Source organism: Entelurus aequoreus, linkage group LG02, assembly GCF_033978785.1.
Source record: "Entelurus aequoreus isolate RoL-2023_Sb linkage group LG02, RoL_Eaeq_v1.1, whole genome shotgun sequence".
Taxonomy (NCBI): Eukaryota; Metazoa; Chordata; class Actinopteri; order Syngnathiformes; family Syngnathidae; genus Entelurus; species Entelurus aequoreus.
The window spans coordinates 59762102-59785528 of record NC_084732.1 but is presented as its reverse complement, the minus strand read 5'-3'; the positions used below and the strand labels follow the sequence as shown (position 1 = coordinate 59785528).

General features: G+C 39.4%; 1 protein-coding gene across 2 annotated transcripts in view; it reads left to right on the top strand.

The window, feature by feature from the left end:
• The window catches only part of bnc1 (basonuclin zinc finger protein 1), a 59146-nt gene that overhangs the window by 5194 nt on the left and 30525 nt on the right, over positions 1–23427 (top strand). Inside the window, exon 1 of one of the 2 annotated variants that reach the window (XM_062068477.1) lies at positions 21605–21831. The exons of the other annotated variant lie outside the window; for it this stretch is intronic. The gene's annotated coding sequence lies outside the window, so the exon portion shown is untranslated. Of the gene's footprint in view, positions 1–21604; positions 21832–23427 lie in introns of those variants that run through there. 2 annotated transcript variants of the gene reach the window in all.

Here is a 23427-nt window from a genome sequence, read left to right as displayed (position 1 = left end):
AGGTAAAGTGAAGGGTGTTACCACCGACAAAACATCGGCCCTGAAGGGAACATGTTCCCTGCGCTCCTCGACCACGGTCTGGGAGCTGACAAGCAGGAAAGGTGTAAAACAGCAATTTCAACGCAGCGTCTCCCTGTTTAAAGCATCACCTTTAGTGTTAGTTGTGAAGCCCAAATACCTCCATATTGCGCTTCACGCACCCCCTTTATTAACCAGTAGAATTGTCGTTTTTTGCCATTCTTCCCCACCATGATGTTATTGCTTGTATGCACTTTTTGTGTGTGCGTGTTGACACACTCAACATCATGCGCCTCGACTCTGTAGTCACGCCGCATAGCGGCATTCAGATGAAGGAATGGTACCGGTATTTTTCAAAGGTGGTATAGTACCGATTTCAATTGATCAGTACCGCAACACTTTATTAGTACCGGTATATCGTACACCCTAGTATATATATATATATATATATATATATATATATATATATATAGATGTGTGTGTGTGTATATATATATATATATATATATATATATATATATATATATATATATATATATATATATATATATATATATATATATATATATATATATATATATATATATTTTTTTTTTTTTATATATATATATATATATATATATATATATATATATATATATATATATATATATATATATATATATATATATATATATATAGATGTGCATATATAGGGATGGTGTGGCGCGGTTGAGAAAGGGGCTGTGCCAGCAACCTGAGGGTTCCTGGTTCGATCCCCAGCTTCTACCAACCTAGTCACGTCCGTTGTGTCCTTGAGCAAGAGACTTCACCCTTGCTCCCAGGCCTGGCCCTAACCAATCTGGCGCCCTAGGCAAGATTTTAGGTGGCGCCCCCCCACATCGGCAGTGAAGTGTATATACTCACAAGAAACCGAATAGCTTTGTCTTTGACCTTTTTTTTTTAATTAAAGAAAGCAAATTAACAATCAGAATAGTTAACAAGATTTAAAAAAATATTATAAATAAATGAATACAAAAAATAAAAAATGAATATCTAACAATTTATTGTCATCTTTACAGTGAAATGCTGAATAGCAGAATGCAAAGTAACAGTATAATATATTATATGAGAATGTTATGTTATGATTATCTTTAACCGAATCACAGCAGTGCTCAAATTAAGAAACAGCATTCCCTCTCATGTGATATTGCTTAATTAACATTAATGATGTGCACTTTAACAACTAGGCTTACAACTATACCTAATATATAAAGGGGTGGAAAAGTGACTATTACCTGCAGGGCAAACATTAGCTAACCAGAAGGCAATAACAATGTAAACAAAAAACACCTGCTTAAAAGATCTAATACAAATGTCTCTGAGGAACGTAAGGTGGGACCGTGGGAGTACTGTAATTACCTAACGTTACATTATTATTTTCCATAACAATTCAGCCCCCTCCACAATATTAACCCGCCGTTAAAACAGAACTAGCTATTTATTGATTAGCAATTGCCAAATCATATAACATTAGCTTAATGCTAAAAAGCCAGGTTACTATCACCAGTGTTTGGTTAGTTACTGAAAACCAGTAACTAGTTACAGTTACTAGTTACTTCATTTTAAAAGTAAGTCAGTTACTAACTCAGTTACTTACACCAAAAAGTAATGCGTTACTGTGAAAAGTAACTATTTAGTTACTTCTTTTTTTTTTTTAAAGCTCCCATTAATGCCCTTTTAGCCTCCATTTCAGTACTGTTATTGCACTGGAGAATAATACAATGTGTTGATCAACTTGACATGCATTTGCATCACTGAACTCTGCTAAGCAATGTGCTCTACATACAACACACAAAGACAAAGATATGTTTCAAAGGGCCAATTTGTTTTTGGCCAGAACAAATTGACAAAACTATTTTAAATAGCAGCAACATAACATACATAAGTAACAAACAGCATAATAACAGCATAGCTGAAAAGCAAGAAAGGCACACACTACATACACAAAGCCTAACCATGCATTTTTTCCTCAAAGAATTCTGACACAAAATCATGTCTGAAGCTCAGAACACTCTACACATTTCCCCAGTTTTAGTTTACAGATAAGGAAAGATTGGCCTGGCCCTCTAGCATCCCTCTTTATGTTTGTGAACTTTATAGTCTATACATTTAGAGTGATGTGATAATCAAACACTCTAGAAGTCTACAATGAAAGAGTATATAAGAGAATTGACAGCAATGTTCCCTCTAAGGTGCGCGCCTGTGCAATTGCGCACTGCTCAATCGTCCTCTGCGCACGGCAAATCTATGCCACGCACAAAATCAAATAAAAAAATAAGTGCATAACAATTTTCAACACACGGACACGGCAGAGAAAACAGTTTTCGTCATCATTGTTGAAATATTGTAACGTCTGTCGAGACGCTTTGAGGACTTGAATTCCATCCATCACTTTACTGAGCAAAACTCTTTATTGTCGGCCATAAACACATCACCAAAACATTAGTAAAAAAATTATATCTAGCAAAAGTGGTAATTTTCTGCAGTACAAACCAGACCAAAAGCAACTTTGTTATATCAACAGCAGCCGTATGGCGTCACATTAGTACCAAAAATCCAAGCGCGTAAAAACTGTTATCGCGCGCTGATTCTCCACTTCGTGCGCGCGCGACACCCTTTTGCGCGCGCGTGGTGCCTTTCTGCGCGCGCGCTGTCTCGGTCTGTGCGCTGTCATGTTTCATTTTGGTACTTTGGGGGCGGGCATGCTTAGACCGCCCCTTCTTTCTGATTGGCTTTGAGCAATCAGAAGTATAGCAGGGCGGGTCATCGTCAATATGTATCAAGATTTACGGAGGAAGAAGTGGATAAAAAAATGTTGGCTGAAAAAGAGGTAAGTTATTGAACTGGTTTGGAGTGATTGTAAGGGTACTATTACTAAAAAATAATAATAATACATTTTTATTTATAAAGCACTTTTCATACATTTAAAATGCAGCTCAAAGTGCTTTACATAGTTAAAAACAAAATGAGAAATAACACCCGCACCCCATGAAGACAGTCAAACATGTACATAAAAATAAACAAACAACAACAATAATAATAACAACACAATGACAATAGCCAATCACAGGAACCCTCTGGACGTGGAGATCCAGAGGGCTCTTTGAGGAAACTAGATGATCAAATAAATGGATTAAAAATAATTAAAATACACATCAGGTAAAAGTCCAAAAATAATATGAAATAAGATAAGATATAATCAAACATAAAAATAAACTACAATATGAAAAACTATAAAATAAAATAAAATACAATAAAAACTGAAATATAAATATAATAAGACCATATAAAAATAGGCTAAGATATGATAAAATATAAAAATAAGCTAAGATATGATAAAACATAAAAATAACTAATACTAATAGAATAATCTTGCACATTGGGCCTAATATTTGTGTAGTAAAGTGGTTTTTGAATTCGAGCAATGTAATCTGAAAGATGTTTAAAATATCAACAATTAATGTTAATATTTTTGAAACAATATACTTCTCATAACATGAGTATCTGTGTGCATGAGAGAGTGTAAAGAAAAGCATTGCTATAGTTTCACTTCATCTGCCTTTTTTTACAACCTACTTGAAGTTGTATTTTTCTTTTTTTTTTTTCTTTTTTTTTTTCAAAGCCAATCAGAAAGAAGGGGCGGTCTAAGCATGCCCGCCCCCAAAGTACCAAAATGAAACATGACAGCGCACAGACCGAGACAGCGCGCGCGCAGAAAGGCACCGCGCGCACGCAAGACGGCGCCGCGCGCGCGCACAAAGGCACCACGCGCGCGCAAAAGGGTGTCGCGCGCGCGCACGAAGTGGAGAATCACCGCGCGATAACAGTTTTTACACGCTTGGATTTTTGGTACTAATGTGACGCCATACAGCCGCTCGCTCTTTCTCACTTGCGCCAACACATGCACATATGGCACTTAGCCAGTGATGCGTTTACAGCCACACAAAAAGTCGGACAACTCCAACACCACACATAAAGTGTCATTCCAGGTCGTTACACTATGATTTACCAATCAAATGTGTGCTTATTCTAGTGTCATTCATTAAGAATCTTAATTTATAAATATTAATCATTAAATGCTGTTAGTATATTAAATAAATACTAATAAAAATATATTAAGTTGCAGGAATGTACACATGATCCCCTGCTTACATCTCATTGTGCAACATGTGAATGCTTTAATGGGAACTAAATGCAATGTCTGAAAGGGGTACAAATTATTTCCAAAGCAGGACCTCCACCCAGACAAACAATACAAGTACACAGTTCATGAAAAACAATATTTGTTGTTATTGTCATTGTAAGTGGGCCTAAACACTTATATTAGAAATGGAAATGACTGCTGTCATTTGATTATAATAATAAGATAATGTTGTCTGTCTATCTGTGTTGGCCCTGCGATGAGGTGGGGACTTGTCCAGGGTGTACCCCGCCTTCCGCCTGAATGCAGCTGAGATAGGCTCCAGCGACCCCGAAAGGGACAAGCGGTAAAAAATGGATGGATGGATGGATGGATGGAGATTAAAGTTTTTATTTAGTCAGGTTTGGGACAGGTGTGCTGCTGGTGTAGCCACAGTGTGCACGTCTGATGTTGCTCACATGGCCTCCACTCAATGCTCAGGGAGTTTTTGCGTTTGCTCACACACATGAACAATTAGAGGGAACATTGACTGACAGAGTGTGTACCTTCAGTGCTGCATGATGAGCAGAGGCAGAGTTAATCCTTAAGTGGTGGTGGTGGAGGGAAAGTAGCATTGGAGTCTCTGTCTCTCTTTACTAGCTTCGTCGAAGCATGTTGCTTATGTAGCTTGTTTCAGCACATTTGAATTGCTGTTTTGGGCAGTAGATGGGATCTTTGATCCAAAGCACAATTTACATTTAACTAAAATGTTATTTTCTTTGCGCTCGACAAAAGAAAAGTAGTGAAAATATCTCCAACAAACTCGACTGCAGCTCCGCCATGATCAGACACGCCCCCCTCCCTCCTCTCTCTCTTCCCTCCCCACACTCACACGCACACAAAGAGCGCACGTCTCTCTGGGTGGGGGGGCGTAATGTTGTAACAAATAATATTTCTATTAAATAGGCTTTACTTTGCATTTTAATTAACGTGGGATTATTTTTTGTATTTAAAAATAATAGTACCAACTTTTTTTTTTTTCTCCAACATTTGTGGCACTGGCGTGGCGCCCCCTGATGGACGGCGCCCTTAGCATTTGCCTATACGGCCTATGCCACGGGCCGGCCCTGCTTGCTCCTGATGGGTAGTGGTTAGCGCCTTGCATGGCAGCTCCTGCAATCAGTGTGTGAATGTGTGAATGTGGAAATAGTGTCAAAGCGCTTTGAGTACCTTGAAGGTAGAAAAAAAAATAAAAAAATTATATATTAAAGTTAAAAGTTAAAGTACCAATGATTGTCACACACACTAGGTGTGGCATTTGACCCATCCCCTTGTTCACCCCCTGGGAGGTGAGGGGAGCAGTGGGCAGCAGCGGTGCCACGCCCGGGAATCATTTTGGTGATTTAACCCCCAATTCCAACCCTTGATGCTGAGTGCCAAGCAGGGAGGTAATGGGTCCCATTTTTTTATAGTCTTTGGTATGACTCGGCCGGGGTTTGAACTCACAACGTACCGATCTCAGGGCGGACACTCTAACCACTAGGCATATATATATATATAGGGGTGTAACGATTCGATACGAAACCCCAAACTTCAACCATGTTATGAACATCAATCAGCCCAGGTAAGCCATTTTTTGTAATCAAACTTTTTAAGTTTTCTCCACTAATTCTCACTGTGCTTCATAATGTGTTTCTCTGTCAGTCTGGGCTTTGGCGTAGTTGCACATGTGTCATTTGCATGCGTGTGTTTGGGGGCGTGCCAAGTCGACCGGGGGCGCATTAACAAGGAAACGCTGTGTAGAAAGGACCAACTATCTTACCAGCACAGTCGTGTTTTACTTTATTGTGGAAACAGAAAAGTAAGCCCAAATAAACAACCACACATTCAAAAACAAGCCCCTCCCCCGAAAAAAATGCAACCCATGACTTACCAGCTTTGCAATTAACTTGAGAAAAAAGTTGCTTGCAACACGCTGACGTGGGAACACTACTGTCGCTGACAACTAGGGTTTCCGGTGATAAGTCCCATAGATCCATCCATCCATCCCTTTTTCTACCGCTTGTCCGTCTCGGACGCCACCTCATCACTGTGCCAACACATTCACACTCACATTCACACACTAGGGCCAATTTAGTGTTGCCAATCAACTTATCTCCAGGTGCATGTCTTTGGAGGTGGGAGGAAGCCGGAGTACCCGGAGGGAACCCATGCAGTCACAGGGAGAACATACAAACTCCACACAGAAAGACCCAGAGCCCGGGAATTGAACCCTCTTATTGTGAGGCATGAGCACTAACCACTGCCCCACCGTGCTGCCACTCCCAGAGATGTGGATGGAAAAAACTTTGGTTTTGTTTAGAGAGTGAAAGCTAAACTTGTCATTCAGTAAACCTTTTTCTTTGTCCATTTCTGCTCTGGTTGTTACTGTGACTCAACATCAGCTCGAAAGCTTTTTTTTTAATCTTTTTTTTTTACCACCCCTACATTGTGAACTGAAGGTCCCAGGAAGCTCAATAATCGCGAGATTAAAAAATATAGTGCCATTAAAAGAAACTTATGTTACCTTGTAATCGCATTAACTTTGACAGCCCTACTGATAATGTAGATTTTTTTTTTTTACATGTTTCCATATTCAGAATTATTTTTATTTGTGATTAGTTTTCAAATAACTATTTATTTATTTACATTTGGAATTTAATGAAACATGTTCTGTGTTTAATAGTTAGACTTCAGGGACCCACTGCGTATATTAAATAATATTTTCATTTAAAACATTTAATATTATTCACAAATATTTGTTCTAAACAATCTAAATAAATATTCTAAATAATATTTTCATATATATTACTTGATGTAATTTCTTCCATTTTTAATTCTTAAAATTATGTAATTGTAGCTGTTTTTCAAATAATTATTTAATAATGAATCAAATTAAACACTTTTTGTATTATTTCTAGGCTTTAGGCATAAATTGTATTCAATAATTGTATTGAATGATTTAAGTAGTCTTCTTTAGTATTTATTTATAACTTCATATGTCCTATGTACCGCCATCACTTCTTTTGTGCTACATGACCCTGAGGAGCGACGCACACACACACACACACACACACACACACACCCACGCACACACACACGTGCGCACACAGACACGAAGAGGCACAAACACTCTCTACAACTTGTATTCCATTGCCCTTTGCGTAGGATTGTTTGTGTGTGTGTGTGTGTGTGTGTGTGTGTGTGTGTGTGTGTGTGTGTGTGTGTGTGTGTGTGTGTGTGTGTGTGTGTGTGTGTGTGTGTGTGTGTGTGTGTGTGTGTGTGTGTGTGTGTGTGTGTGTGTGTGTGTGTGAAGTGCCATCTTCGCCAGTCGTATATGATGGTGCAAACAAATTGTGCAGGGTGTGTTTACAGAAGCTGTGTCTATCTTTTACCCTGTTAGCATTTCCTCAAACTGTGCTGCAGCTCCTTTGGACCCCCTCCACTCCCCTAGCTACACTCACACACGCACACAGCAACATGGACGCTGCCACTAAAAAGGCTTGTGAGGATTTGTCAGCCAGATGTGATAAGATTGTCAAAATGCAGGAGTGATTTCATATTAATCAACAACAGCTGAAAGCTAAAGTCTCCCATTTTAGCCACAAACTGCATTCAACTTCTTTCTTTTCATTGGGACTTTTTAAAATTGTACAGCCAAAGACAATAATACAAATGTGCTTTTTCACATATATAACTTTCCTTTTTGGAATCCCGCTCATTTCTTTAGGCCTGGCTCTCCATTGCAGTTATTTTTAGGTTTTGCAGCATGTTTCTTCTGCATTTTTTGTTGACCCTGCAGCATTTAAGTTATTGCAGCATTTTTAATTTGCATGTGTTTTGATAATGTTTTTTGGTTTTAGATCATGTTCATGTTTGGAGCCTTTTGCCTGTCGGCCACCATAGAATAGTTATTTCAATTAGGGATGTTTTATGCTGCTGATTCCGATACCAATCATCCATCAGTATTAAGTGTAAATGTTTTAATTTATTAATGGTGAGTGCTACTGACAGTGTAACAATATCAACACAACATTTTAACTATTTCCATATTTTATTTTATTATATCCAATTGTTTGATCAAAACAAAATCAATAGTGCACAGTAATTAGACAAAAACAAAAAACTACCATCTTCTACACTTTTAAGTTTTGCCCTCAAAGTCCACCTGTGTCCAGGTAATTATTTCCTCGATTTGTAAAAAAAAATTGAAAAAAAATGATTTTGTGAAAATAAAAATAACAATCCATTCACTCTAGTTGTCAGCTCTCACGGGAAAGCGCTTTGAGTGTCTGGAAAAGCGCTATATAAATCTAATCCATTAATATATATCATATAATACTAATATTACCCTTGGTATTGACACGTGCTCGCTACACAGTAGCAGACACCGTTATATTATCCTCGTCAGTCTTGATTCTTATTAATCTACTTTTGAATTTGTTGTTGATAGCTGCTTACTTTCTGCTGTTCAATATACACTTCTTAAAGTGTTTACCTTTGCACTTACTTCTTGAGTTGTTTCAAGATAGCTTAGTGGCAATTAGCATGCCTGCTCCTGCTTGTTCTTACTGGGTGTGTAACATGTTTAGCCTCGTCCACTAGAGCTCTAGTGATAATGAGTGAAATGTAGTTCATTTGCCGCAATGGAGATAATGATTTTCTTAGAGGAGCGGCTCCACATTGTGTATAGACTGTGTACAGTTAGCTTAGGCTGCCCATATTCTGAAATCCCAAAAAGAGGACACATATATGCGTGCCAAGGCGGGCAGCACGCCAAGGCCGGGACTAGGTGAAAATTTGCCAATGATACTCGAAATTGCTTTATAAATAATATATTTGTTTAAATAAAGCATTTTTTGTCCTCTGTTGACAGCAGTTTTGGCGCTAGGAATTTTCAAAATGGGGTGCCATAAAATTTTTGGGGTCCCACTTTTTTGTAAGCGTTTTTAAAACAAATGATAAACGTATGCATTATCCTGTTATATCTCACATTCTATACTGTGTTTTGGAAAATGGTTGTCTTAAACCAGGGGTCTGCAACCCGCGGCTCCGGAGCCGCATGCGGCTCCTTGACCACTCTGATGTGGCTCAGCTACATACATGCCGACCCCACCGATTTTCCCAGGAGATTTATGGATCTCAGTGTCTCTCATAGATTACTCTCAGAGAAAAAATAATCCTATTTACACTCTAATTACTAAATAAAGGGCATGCCCTAATTGCACTGCAGTAATTGTCCTCTATAGCATTTACATACAGCGTGCCAGTCCAGCCACATGTTGCATGTTGTTATTACTTGCACACACAGGAGACAGCAAAGCATACTTACTCATCAGCCACACAGCTTACACTGACGGTAGCCGTATCAAACAACTTTAACATTGTTACGTTACAAATATGCGCCACACTGTGAACCCACACCAAAAAAGAATGAAAAACACATTTCTGGAGAACATCCCACCGTAACACAACATAAACACAACACAACCATTACCCAGAATCCCATGCAGCCCTAACTCTTCCGGTCTACATTATACACCCCCGCTACCACCAAATCCCCCCACACATCAACCCCCCCGCCCCCTCTCCGTGCGTTGGTTGAGCGGAAGAGTTAGGGCTGCATGGGATTCTGGGTATTGGTACCGTCAGTGTAAGATGTGTGGCTGCTGAGTTAGTACGCCTTGCTGTCACTTACGTGAGCAAGCTGAAATTGCATTCTACGTGTGGTCGAGCAGGTACACTGTTAGGGCAGACTGTAGAGGGTGCCAAATGCAGTGTCATCACGCTCTGATATTCGGGGGTCTCGGGAAAAATGAGAGGGTTGGCAAGCGTGACGCTATCAAGCGCCATTCATTCAAAACTCGCGGGCTGCACTAACATCAAATCTCCACATTAAAGTGCGTGCCGGTGCGTGTGTCGGAGACCCCTGGTTAACATAGCACAAAGCATTTAAGCTTTGTATGCAGTGTTTTTCATTTTAAATATTAAATTTTTTTTTGTGGCTCCCATTACTTTCTTTAATTTGTGAAACTTGCCAAAATGGCTCTTTGAGTGGTAAAGGTTGCCGACCCCTGTCTTAAACGTTACTTAATTCATTTAAAAAAATTAATAAATAAAGAAAACAAATTTGTATACATATGTAAATGTATTCAGTTATAAACATTCATTCACTTTTTTCTTTTCTTCATGGATCTAAACTTTACCGCTGCTGGTAGTTTTTTCTATGTTTTTATTTAATAAGTTGTAGGTGTATTTATTTCAGTATAAAAGTGTAAAAACTGTTTTGCTTCGGTCATGAAATGATAATGGTGTGCCAGGGCATACATACATTTTATATTTAACGCTTAAATCTCTGGAGTCTACATCACCGTCAGATCTATCCCTCGCCCTTTTTTGTCAAACAAAACTATGTTTTTAATGGCAAACACACAAAATATGCAAAATCTTCCACCAAAAATATTTTTCAAAGTGGAATATTTGATGTGAAGTAATCGGAACCTTGGATAGGTCAATAATTCATAATAACATTGATTTTGATTCAATATTATGTTTTGAGCAATGACAGTTTGAAAGAAAAAAAAACAGCTTTGTTTTATTAGTCAACATTGCAACTTTTTCTAAATTACATTTCACCTTTAAGCTTTTTTATTTCACTTTTGTTATGTTTTTGTTTATTTTAAAAGTATTTTTAGAATGTGCTGTGGGCCTTTAAAACATTAGCTCTGGGCGGCAAATGTTCTCCGGGGCACACTTTTGACACCCCTGCTATAGATAATAAAAAATTAAATCTGATAAATCTATCGATAAAAAGCAGAGCCTGGCGACGCATGCACGTTTATCATAACTCTCTCGCTCTCTCTGTCTCTGCCCCTCCCTCACGAATGCTGCTGTGCGCACACCTTCACAATTTGTTTTGTTTTTAACCCCTTCTTAACCCTGAACGTACATTGAAAATACATGCAACCCTAACTCAAAATGACATTTGAGGCATTTAAGAAACTCCGCCCGGACAGCCCGCACAGCCCAGCAAAAGAAGACATATACGGGGAAAAGAGGACATATGGTCCGTCTAAGTTAACTGCTAGCCGCCTGTCAGCAGGGGACCAAAAATAAATACAGTGGTACCTTAATTTACGAGTATTGTGAAATACAGACAGTCTCTCTGCTTTTTGTTGTGCTTTAAGTTGCAAGCATGACTTAAGTCACAGGCCCCCTGACTATCTTTCTATATGTCTATCTAACTATGCCCTTTCAGCATTTATTTCAATAACTTGTGATAGAATTACAGCGATAAAACTGAAGAATCCGTAAAAGAGGACACAAAAAAAGCGTGGAGAGGAGGTACGCTTCCATGTTTAAGCTCCATATTGTAGCCACTTTTGTGTGTGCTCCAAGCTGAGAAAAAATCACTAAGTCCTGGTGACACCATGGCGGCGAAAATGTGTAAAACATGTAATGTACAGAATATGTACATTACATTTATTGTAATTCTGCAAGAAAACAACATATTTTGGGATAAAGATGCAACCAAAATTAGTACGATGCATAATGACCTGGGGAAGACCCAGGACACGTTGGGAAGACTATGTCTCCCGGCTGGCCTGGGAACGCCTCGGGATCCCCCAGGAAGAGCTGGACGAAGTGGCTGGGGAGAGGAAAGTCTGGGCTTCCCTGCTTAGGCTGCTGCCCCCGCGACCTGACCTCGGATAAGCGGAAGAAGATGGATGGATGGGATGGATAACGAGGGTATGCGGAAATGGTCTTTTGTCATTGATGTCAGGCTTAAGAAACTCCAAATCTGCCATCAGCAAACAGGACTAAAATTGGGGGGGGACCTTATTTGTATTTGTTTTAGGGCCAGAACTACATGCCAATGTTTACAGCATTAGCGTTGACCGTTAATTGAACAATATTATATTTGTCAATATAAACAAATAAATCATAGTTGCATATTACTTACGCATACAAAGTCTCCAAGGCAGAAGCGTATTAGAAAGTATCCAGTAACAAACGTGTTTGCATTATTCAACTTATCGCTTAATGAGATTTAATAACTATCGTGGCCCCCAAGTGTTGCCAGGGGGAAAAAAACAATTACCACTCCACTTCAACTTAAAGACAGTATAAGTCAATTCAAGGTGGTTAATAATAAACACTAGTGTTTTCCATACTAATACTAACTCATAGAAATGCCTGGGAAAATATAATCTTGTTTCGAAGGTACTTTAGCTTGAGCACAGAAAATATATTTGATGTAGAAAACAGCAATGTTACCACTACGCTACCAAGAAATGTAGTTATCATTTGTATTTGTAATGCTGCTACTGCCCGACAATCCTAATACCAATATTTACTTTCTTTTTCGGTCCGGTTACTCTGGTTTTAATCGCACTGTCGACATCATGTTAGTGAGTATCAATAGATACCCACACATACCTGTGGCCCAGATGTAAAAGCTTTATCTGGACAAGTTTACACTGCACACCAAATCTGACGCGACCATATCTATGGTGGCGATATTTATTTGATTTCTTAGTAGTAGTAGCGACTTACTTGTTTATTTACGGAATCCGGTGAACTTCCTTTGTTTTCCCTTTATCGAAGTGTGCATTCAAAGGCCACATTGGGGCCACATAGGGGCCTGTGCGCGTTTATACTGGAGTCTGATAGAGATCACATTTTACTTGCAGTGTAAACTGTGAGCTGAAAAAAATCAGGTTTTGAAAAAAATCTGATTTGGGCCACTTTGACCTGCAGTGTAAACGTAGCCAATCATTATCGCTTGTCAGCATGTTTTCACAGAAGCACATGTGTGACTATGTGAAAATCAAGCAAAACAAATGAATACAATTACAACTTTATTTAAGTAAAATTACAATTTATACTTGTAAAATTACTGTTATATTTATAAGAAATACAACTGTATTCCAGTAAAATGACAACTGTAGACTAGATAAACTACAGCTGTGTGCACTACTCACATGTTTCTCTGCTTGCTTGTATCATTTGCGTCAAAGTCTGCTAGAAGGGAAAGTGAATTGTTTCAATCACGTTTTGCTTTTCTCACTTCCTGCATTTCTGCTGAGTCATAATACACCTATTAAGGTGGAACACATTTAGGAATTGTATTCATAAACTGCTCAGTGTCTCATGGTAAAATGGATTCTTGGATGAGCCATATTCCGCTGGCACGAGCGCCGCTTGTTTCCATAGAAGTGTCACTCAGTGCGGCTAATCGATGAATTTTCCGACATAGTCCAACAAGTCCCAGTCCGTCCCCTCAATGTCTTTGTCCAGGCAGCTGTTTTCCTCTGCTGAGTCACTCAAATATTTCTGAGAGCCAGAATTAACTTTCTTCTGTTTTGCTGTCTGTGAAGAACCCCACCAATTATGCTCTATGATGTTACAAGGAGCTCTAAAGTAGTTAGTAGACTAGTACTGTCTGATTGTTCTTACATTACTTTAAAGGGGAACTGCACTTTTTTAATTTTGCTTATCGTTCACAATCATTATGAGAGACATGACGATGGATGTTTTTTTTGCATTCTAAATATTAAATAAATGCGATCAAAAGTCTGCTTACAATGGGGACGGCGTGGCGAAGTTGATAGAGTGGCTGTGCCAGCAATCGGAGTGTTGCTGGTTACTGGGGTTCAATTCCCACCTTCTACCTTCCTAGTCACGTCCGTTGTGTCCTTGGGCAAGACACTTCACCCTTTGCCTCTGATGGCTGCTGGTTAGCGCCTTGCATGGCAGCTCCCGCCATCAGTGTGTGAATGGGTAAATGTGGAAATAGTGTCAAAGTACCTTGAAGGTAGAAAAGCGCTATACAAGTATAACCCATTTATTTATCATAATGGAGCCTATGGGAGCCGCGCTATTCCAAATCATCCAAACACCTCCATTAAGGTTTTATATACATGATATTAGTATATATGTAATGTAGTAACAAGCACATTTGTTATAATATTTATTTATAATATTTTCGTATTTTGCTCATTTTAGGCATATTTGGCACAATAATTTCAAAAATGCATCACAACACCCATTTGCTGGCTGTGTGTGTTTGGTCTGAGCTGATCTCAACCAGTTTTGTCTATAATTTCGTATTTTAGACATATACAACTTTTATTCAAAGTACCAATTGTCCACCCAGTGCTAATTTAAGTGGATATGCAAAGAAAAGAGTTGGATGGTTTTTACTGTTTGAGACTCTTATTAATCTGTGCTGGTAGCTCAGCAGCAGCTACCAGCACAACCAGGCCAGGGCCTCAGTAGCAGCAGCAGCAGCTACCACCATCAGGACAGGCCAGCTGTTGTATGCATTTGCACTAGAGAGCAGCATCTAGATCTGCTAACACCACCAGGCCCAGGATACCAGCAGCTTCTACACCTCCAGCAGCTCCAGCCTGTTCCACCAGATTAGGCCGGCTCCAGGCTTCAGCAGAGGCCCAGCAGCTCTCATCAAGCCGGCTCCAGGCTTCAGCAGAGACCCAGCAGCTATCATCAAGCCGGCTCCAGTCTTCAGCAGAGGCCCAGCAGCTATCATCAGGCCGGCTCCAGGCTTCAGCAGAGACCCAGCAGCTATCATCAGGCCGGCTCCAGGCTTCAGCAGAGACCCAGCAGCTATCATCAAGCCGGCTCCAGTCTTCAGCAGAGGCCCAGCAGCTATCATCAGGCCGGCTCCAGGCTTCAGCAGAGGCCCAGCAGCTCTCATCAAGCCGGCTCCAGGCTTCAGCAGAGACCCAGCAGCTATCATCAAGCCGGCTCCAGTCTTCAGCAGAGGCCCAGCAGCTATCATCAGGCCGGCTCCAGGCTTCAGCAGAGGCCCAGCAGCTATCATCAAGCCGGCTCCAGGCTTCAGCCATCGCCCAGCAGCCATCATCAGGCCGGCTCCAGGCTTCACTAGAGGCCCAGCAGCTATCATCAAGCCGGCTCCAGGCTTCACTAGAGGCCCAGCAGCTATCATCAAGCCGGCTCCAGGCTTCAGCCATCGCCCAGCAGCCATCATCAGGCCGGCTCCAGGCTTCACTAGAGGCCCAGCAGCTATCATCAAGCCGGCTCCAGGCTTCAGCCATCGCCCAGCAGCCATCATCAGGCCGGCTCCAGGCTTCACTAGAGGCCCAGCAGCTATCATCAAGCCGGCTCCAGGCTTCACTAGAGGCCCAGCAGCTATCATCAGGCCGGCTCCAGGCTTCAACAGAGGCCCAGCAGCTATCATCAAGCCGGCTCCAGGCTTCAGCCATCGCCCAGCAGCCATCATCAGGCCGGCTCCAGGCTTCACTAGAGGCCCAGCAGCTATCATCAAGCCGGCTCCAGGCTTCAGCCATCGCCCAGCAGCCATCATCAGGCCGGCTCCAGGCTTCAACAGAGGCCTAGCAGCTATCATTAACAATGGCCACCAAAAGAGACATGGAAGAACTAAAGAGATCCAATGAGGAGCTACGGAAATCAGTGGAGTTTATGGCACACCAAATGGAAGCAATGACAAGTAAGCAAGACACTTTGATGGGCATGATGAAAGATATTAAGGAACTGAAGAAGCAAAATGAAGAAAAGACAATATGATTGTGCAACTGAAAAGTAGATTATCTGATTTAGAACAATATACTAGAATGAACAATGTCATTGTTACTGGTCTGCCAACGCGACCTGCGTCATTTGCTGCTGCAGTGAGGTCCGAGGTCCAGGGATCAGTGCCCAGGGACCAAGAATTGGACTCAGTGGAGCGGCAGGTGGTGAAGTTTCTCCAAGAAAAGGGAATTAGTATAAATAAGGAGAATATAGAAGCTTGTCACCGTTTCCCTCAGAAAGATAAAAGCAAACCGGCAACCATCATTATGAGGTTTGCAAATAGAAAATTCAAAATCAATCTTTTGCAACAAAGTAGGATGCTCAAGGGATCAAATGTTTATCTCAATGAACATTTAACCAAGAGCAATGCTGATATTGCTAAAAGAGCTCGGTACCTACGCAAAGAGGGAAAAATACAAGCAACATGGTCGTCCAACTGCAAAGTCTACATAAAGCTAAATGGTGCACCTGAGCAGGCACAAGTGCTAATGGTCAGGAGCTTAAATGATTTGGATAAATTTGCAGTCTGTGGTTTGCTGATCTATATGTTTTTTGTGTTTTTAGAGTTGACATCTATTCTGTAAATCCTTATTAACTTTAAATGTCTATCAAACTTCCCAAAAAAGGACTCAGAATTGCCCACTTGAACATCTGTAGTCTGAAAAACAAGGTAATTGAGTTGAGTAAAATAATGTTTGAAAATGATCTACATATAGTAGCAATTTCTGAAACTCATTTGGATGATTCAATTGACAATACTGAAATATTTATACAAGGTTACAATATAATTAGACTTGATAGAAACAAACACGGGGGAGGAGTAGCCTTTTATGTACAAGGCCACATTCCAATAAAGCAAAGAGGAGATCTGGACTTGACAGATGTAGAAGCAATCTGGATCCAGGTTCACTTGCCACATCTAAAGCCATTACTAATCTGCTGCTGCTATAGACCACCTTCCTCTGATGCAGCATATCTTGAAAAAATGTGTGCAATGCTTCAGAATGTTTCTGACACAGACAGAGACATTTATTTCTTAGGAGACTTAAATATTGACTGGCTCTCAAAAAACTGCCCTATGAAAAGAAAGCTTAATGACACTGCCACTGTATGTAACCTAACTCAAATGATAAATCTACCAACCAGAATAAATATGAACAATTCAGGTGTATTGTCTTCAACTTGCATAGATAATCTTTTTACTAATTCAGTAGATAAATGCTCAAAGGTTGTTTCTGTGCCAATTGGATTTAGTGATCATAACATGATTGCTATAGCAAGAAAAGTGAAAGTCCCCAAAGTTGGACCTACAATTATGTATAAGAGACTCTACAAACATTTCTGTGATAATGCCTTTATTGAAGACGTACATAACATACAGTGGGACAGTGTATTTGAGTCAAAGCATACTGAAGCAGCTCTGCATGAATTCATGAAGTCATTTTTTTCTGTCTGTGATAAGCATGCACCCATCAAGAAGCTCACCGTCAGATCTGTCAAAGCCCCTTGGCTTGACTCTGACCTGAGAAACTTGATGAAAGATAGAGATATACGGAAAAGAGTTGCAGTAGATTCAGGTAGCTCAGAGGACTGGCTAGCATATCGCTCTTTAAGAAACAAAGTCACCAAATTAAATAAACAGAAAAAAAGGGTGTACTACCAATCTAGAATTGAAGAAATTAAACATGATGGAAAACAACTTTGGAGTACTCTCAATCAAATCATGGGTAGAGATAAAATGGGAAAAACACCAGCATTTATTGAATCAGGTGAAGGCTTTATCAGCAAGCCCAAAGAAATTGCTGATTACTTCAACAATTATTTCATAAGTAAAGTTGATACTATAAGAAATGGCATGCTGCCTGTAAATTGTATTCTATCTGAGTCACTTATTAAAAATGATATCATGCGGGACAAAAAATGTAAATTTGAATTCTCAGTCACTAATGTATTGGAAATTGAAAATCTATTGTCTGAGTTGAAATCTGACAAACCTTGTGGTCATGATAATCTAGATAGTAGACTTTTAAAATTGTCAGCTGGAATAATAGCCAGTCCGATATGTTATATTTTTAACTTAAGTTTTAAAGAAGGAATCTATCCTCAAATATGGAAGGTTGCTAGAGTAACTCCTCTACCAAAAAATAGGAAAGAAGCATTCACTGGATCGAATAGTAGGCCAATTAGCATTTTACCAGTATTAGGAAAATTAATGGAAACAATTATATTCAAGCAAATTCAAAATTATTTCTCTATAAATGACATTAATTCAGACTTTCAACATGCATATAAAACTGGCCATTCAACATGCACAGCTCTCACACAATTAACAGATGACTGGCTAAAACAAATTGACGGTAAATTATTAGTTGGCACAGTGCTATTAGATTGTAGTGCTGCTTTTGATATTATTGACCACAAAATACTACGTATAAAACTGTCTGCTTATGGTTTTAAACTCTCAGCGATTAACTGGATGAAAAGCTACCTAGTCAACAGACAGCAATGTGTCATGTTCAATGGAACCCTTTCAAATATTAAAACATTATATTGTGGTATTCCCCAGGGAAGTTGCCTGGGACCTTTATTATACTCAATATTTGTAAATGATATGTCATGTATTTTAAAGAATGGTTGCTGTGCAATTTACGCAGATGACACAACAATATATGCTTATGCTGATAATTGCACAGACCTGAGCAGTATACTACAAGACAAGGTTATGCAGATTTCTAAATGGGTTACAGAAAATAAGATGAAACTTAATATTTCCAAAACAAAATGTCTTGTTATTTGCTCAAAACATGCTCATAGAAAAGAACGCATATTGAATGTTTCTTTGAACGGAGTTCATATTGAACAAGTTAAAGAAGCCAGGTTGCTGGGAGTTACAATAGATGAAAGACTATCTTGGGCCACTCACATTAATAACATAGTAAAAAAAAATGAGCAGAAGCATCTCAATCATAAGAAGAAGTGCCTATTTTTTAACTAACACAACTACGAAACAAGTTATACAATCCCTTGTATTGTCACATATTGACTACTGCCCAGCAATTTGGTCCAATGCATCTAAACAAGAACTCAATAAAATCCAGCTTACCCAAAACAGAGCTGCCAGACTAGCTCTCCATTGCTCATTTAGGACCGGCGTTGAGATCATGCATAATGAATTGTCATGGATGAGAGTTGGTGAAAGACTAGCGTGTAGTTTGATTCTATTTTTAAAAACAATCTATACATACCATAAACCTTCATATCTGTATTCTCAGCTGTTGCTTGCTAGTGAAAGTCACAACTATGGTACCAGGTTAGCCCTAAGAGGTGCTTTCACCCGTCTTAAACCCAAAAGTGATGTTTTGAAAAAGACTGTAATGTATAGGGCAATCACTTACTGGAATCGACTTCCACAATATTTGGTATCAATCACCAGCAGAGTGGGTTTTAAGAATAGACTAAGAGGAGAAGTATTGCGGAAAGAGATTATTCTAGATTGTACCTAATGTCATGACTGTTTTTATTGACTATTTTATTGATTATGGAACAAGCAGTAGAAAATGGTGGAGGGAACTTTTTTCGTCACTTATTGTTTGTCTTTGGTACACTAATGTATATATTTTAGGCCATTGGTTCTTTGTTTAATTTTTTTTTTTTGCAAAAATATATATATATCTATTTTTATATTGCTCTTTTTATCTTTGTTATGAACAATATTATGTAAACTCGAAGTTATTATTATTTTTTTGGTTCTTTGTTGTTGCTATTTTTGTATTACAACATTTTATTATTTGATCATGTTGTACTGCATTTTAATCTTTTGTTTTGTGATTGTGTGATGTTTTTGCCTGGACCCCAGGAAGAATAGTCTCCACTGCGGTGTAGACTAATGGGGATCCTTAATAAACTAAACTAAACTAAACAACTAGAGATGTCCGATAATGGCTTTTTTGCCGATATGCGATATTCCGATATTGTCCAACTCTAAATTACCGATACCGATATATACAGTCGTGGGATTAACTTGCCAACCTTGAGACCTCCGAATTCTGGAGATGGGGGGGTGGGTGGTGGGGTTGAGGTGGAGGGGCGGTGTTGAGTTGGGCGGGGTTGGGGGGCGGAGTTTGGTGGTAGCGGGTTGTGTATATTGTAGCGTCCCGGAAGAGTTAGTGCTGCAAGGGGTTCTGGGTATTTGTTCTGTTGTGTTTATGTTGTGTTACGGTGCGGATGTTCTCCCGAAATGTGTTTGTCATTCTTGTTTGGTGTGGGTTCACAGTGTGGCGCATATTTGTACCAGTGTTAAAGTTGTTTATACGGCTACCCTCAGTGTGACCTGTATGGCTGTTGATCAAGTATGCCTTGCATTCACTTATGTGTGTGTAAAAGCCGCATATATTATGTGACTGGGCCGGCACGCTGTTTGTATGGAGGAAAAGCGGATGTGACGCAACAATATTGTTGTCCGGGTGGAAATCGGGAGAAATTCGGGAGAATGGTTGCCTCGAGAGGGGCACTGAAATTCGGGAGTCTCCCGGGAAAATCGGGAGGGTTGGCAAGTATGCCCTACGTCTGTGTTTTACCAGATATGTACCGCTCTGTACAGCGGCGTTTTAAAAAGTCATTCATTTTACTTTTTGAAACCGATCATTTCCGATATTACATTTTAAAGCATTTATCGTCCGATAATATCGGACATCTCTAATCACAATGTTTGCTTTTTTTTCTTCATCACTGATTATTACTCACTGCAGACTTTATGAGAACCAACAAACATAATAAAACATCATATACTGTGCAAGGTCTGCTGTCATTAGGATGCCGACTGCTGGGATGTTCATATATTCCCATTTAGGTGAAGAATGTCTCATAATCCTTGCAAAGAAACGGGTTGGGGGGAGACCAAGCGTCTTATTCTGTCGTTCTGGCCATTTTCGGGTCCTAAATGGCTGTCAAAGTGTACCAAGTATACCAGGAATACCTACTCAGATTTCTTCTGTCTAGGTTTAGATGCAGGATGTATGATCTAGAATAAACTTACAGGAAGCAACGAAGCAGCAGACCACTCGATGTAAACATAAGACAGATGGTAGTGATCACGACGCTGCTGTAAATAGTTTTTAGAATAACAATATCACTAATACCGGGCTGATGTGACGCCACATGGGCGGAACCTCGCAAAAGATGAGATAAAGAAAACCAACAGGATGGAGAAAAAACAGGTGTTCTTACATGACTCATTGCCAGGTTTAATCAACACACTTATTTTATCAGTTTACTATCAAAATATGTTAATATATATTAATATATTGAATATGACAACTTCAGTTTTTCTTGTAAAATGTAGACTTTTTCTGAAAATATGAAGAGACACTTTTTTCAAGGACTTATTTCTAGTAAATGCACAACTTTTTCTTACATTATGTGATTTTGTACGGAAATAAACACAGGTCTGGCTACAAGAATAACAAAATTGCATAATTGTTTGAAGACCTAATGAACCTCATGGATTTTTTTTTTAACTTTTTTTTTTTTTTTTTTTGAGGAATACTGACATGTTTTCTCACATTCTGTCATGATCCGTGACCCGGATCATTTTTTGTTTAGTCATGTTCTGTTAATTTTGGACTCCCCGAATTCCTGTTTTGTGCACCTCTGGGTTTGTTTTGGTTACCATGGGCACTGATTGGTTTCACCTGCCTCTGGTTAGTGTTCGGCATGTTCACCTGCTGCCGGGCACTAATCAGAGAGCTATTTAGTCACGTTCCTCGCCACACTCCGTCTGGCTTTGTTGTTTGCTATATGCAACAGTTGGGTAAATTCCTTGTTTCTATGCTTTGATTCCTGTGCTAAGTCTCGCCTTAGCTTTCCGTGCGTTCCGCACGCTTGCCTTTTTTGTTGGTTTCCTGTATTTTTGTAAGTTCGATGATTTATGAGGAATAAATCATATCCTACCTCACGCTTTTGTCTGGAGTTGTCCGTCTGCATCCTGGGAGGACAACCCACGCAGTAACATGCGACCCCCACGTGACACATTCTAGGTTTGTTCATGGAAAAACATTTATGATTCTCTTTTTTTGCTATTTTCCTATAAAATTATAAAACACACTCTTCTCATAGTTCTACAACTTATTCAGGAATACATTAGATATTAAGATTTCATGCTTTATTTGATGTATTATTCCTCTCTGATGCTGTGTGTAAATGCCAAAAAGGCGAGCTTTGGTAATGTTATGATGTGATTGTGCACAACCTTAAAGTGAAGCTAAAAGGCTGATAATTATGTTAGTCCTGCGATGAGGTGGCGACTTGTCGCAGGGTTTACCCTGCCTTCCACCCGTGTGCAGCTGGGATAAACTCTAGCCACTCTGTGACCCCAAGAGGGACAAGCGGTAGAGAATGGATGGATGGCTGGATGGCTCTTTGGCTGTCTTAAATTGAATACTTCCTTTAGTACACCTGAAAAAGTATACTGTGTTTACTGTGTAATGTGTACAGTAATTAGTTCCTGACGGCTCACATATTGACAGTGTAGTGCTGACACAAATCCATTGCTGCTGTTGCACACTTAGCATATTCAATGTTAGACCAGAAGATTGATTGATTGATTGGAGCATTTATTAGTAGATTGCACAGTACAGTACATATTCCGTACAATTGACCACTAAATGGTAACACCCGAATAAGTTTTTCAACTTGTTTAAGTCGGGGTCCACGTTAATCAATTCATGGTAGCATAGTGGTATTCAAACACAGCAAACCTTACATCCACAAACCTTACACCTTCATTATTTTCATAGTCTGAACATATTTTCACATTTTATTAATCATAAATTGGGTTAGCATGGTTGCATTAGCCACACCATGCTACCAAAACAACTCTGAACTTTGGACGGACAACTCATTCGAGTCAATAGAAAACCGTTTACCTTGGCTGCTTGGAACTATAATTTAATTATGTGTGTGGAAATGTTTCATATGTCTTCTAACAGAGGTAACTCTTATGTCCGATATCAATGATTGAATAGCCAATGAAATTGTATGTCATATGTTGTTTGATGGGTGGACTTTTGTCAGAAAAGTAAGTAACTTTTGACGGAGTAACAGAAAACAGCGGTGCAGCAACGTTGCACCTTTTGAAATGTTCTTTATTCTGCAAACAATGAGGAAAAACGTGTATTTAGGACACCATACAGTTTTAGGAATGGAGTTGTGTTTGCATGGAGTTGGTGAAGACTTTGATTAAGTATCTCTCATTGAAACACCTCATCTAACTTTAGAAAAAACCTGTGTAAAATAAATTTGTGTAGTGTCACTGTCAAATCTGAAACAGGATTAGGTAACAACTCACTCTATAGCAATGCTTCTCAAATAGTGGGACGGGCCCCCTGGCGGGGTCATGGTGCAAGGCGCGTGTGACCCTGGGATCATGCTTTATCAGTATCATGCTTCAAATCCAGCTTTGAAAAACTGAACACTACAAAATATGCTCATTGTAGCCATTAATCCTGTGTCAATTTGAGTAATAAAAAAAAGGCACAAATTGTTTTATTAATTTTTGTTTTCTAGGTTAAAGTGTTTTTATATATTGTTAATGTTAATCAATTTGAATTCACTATTATTTATTGCGTTTATTT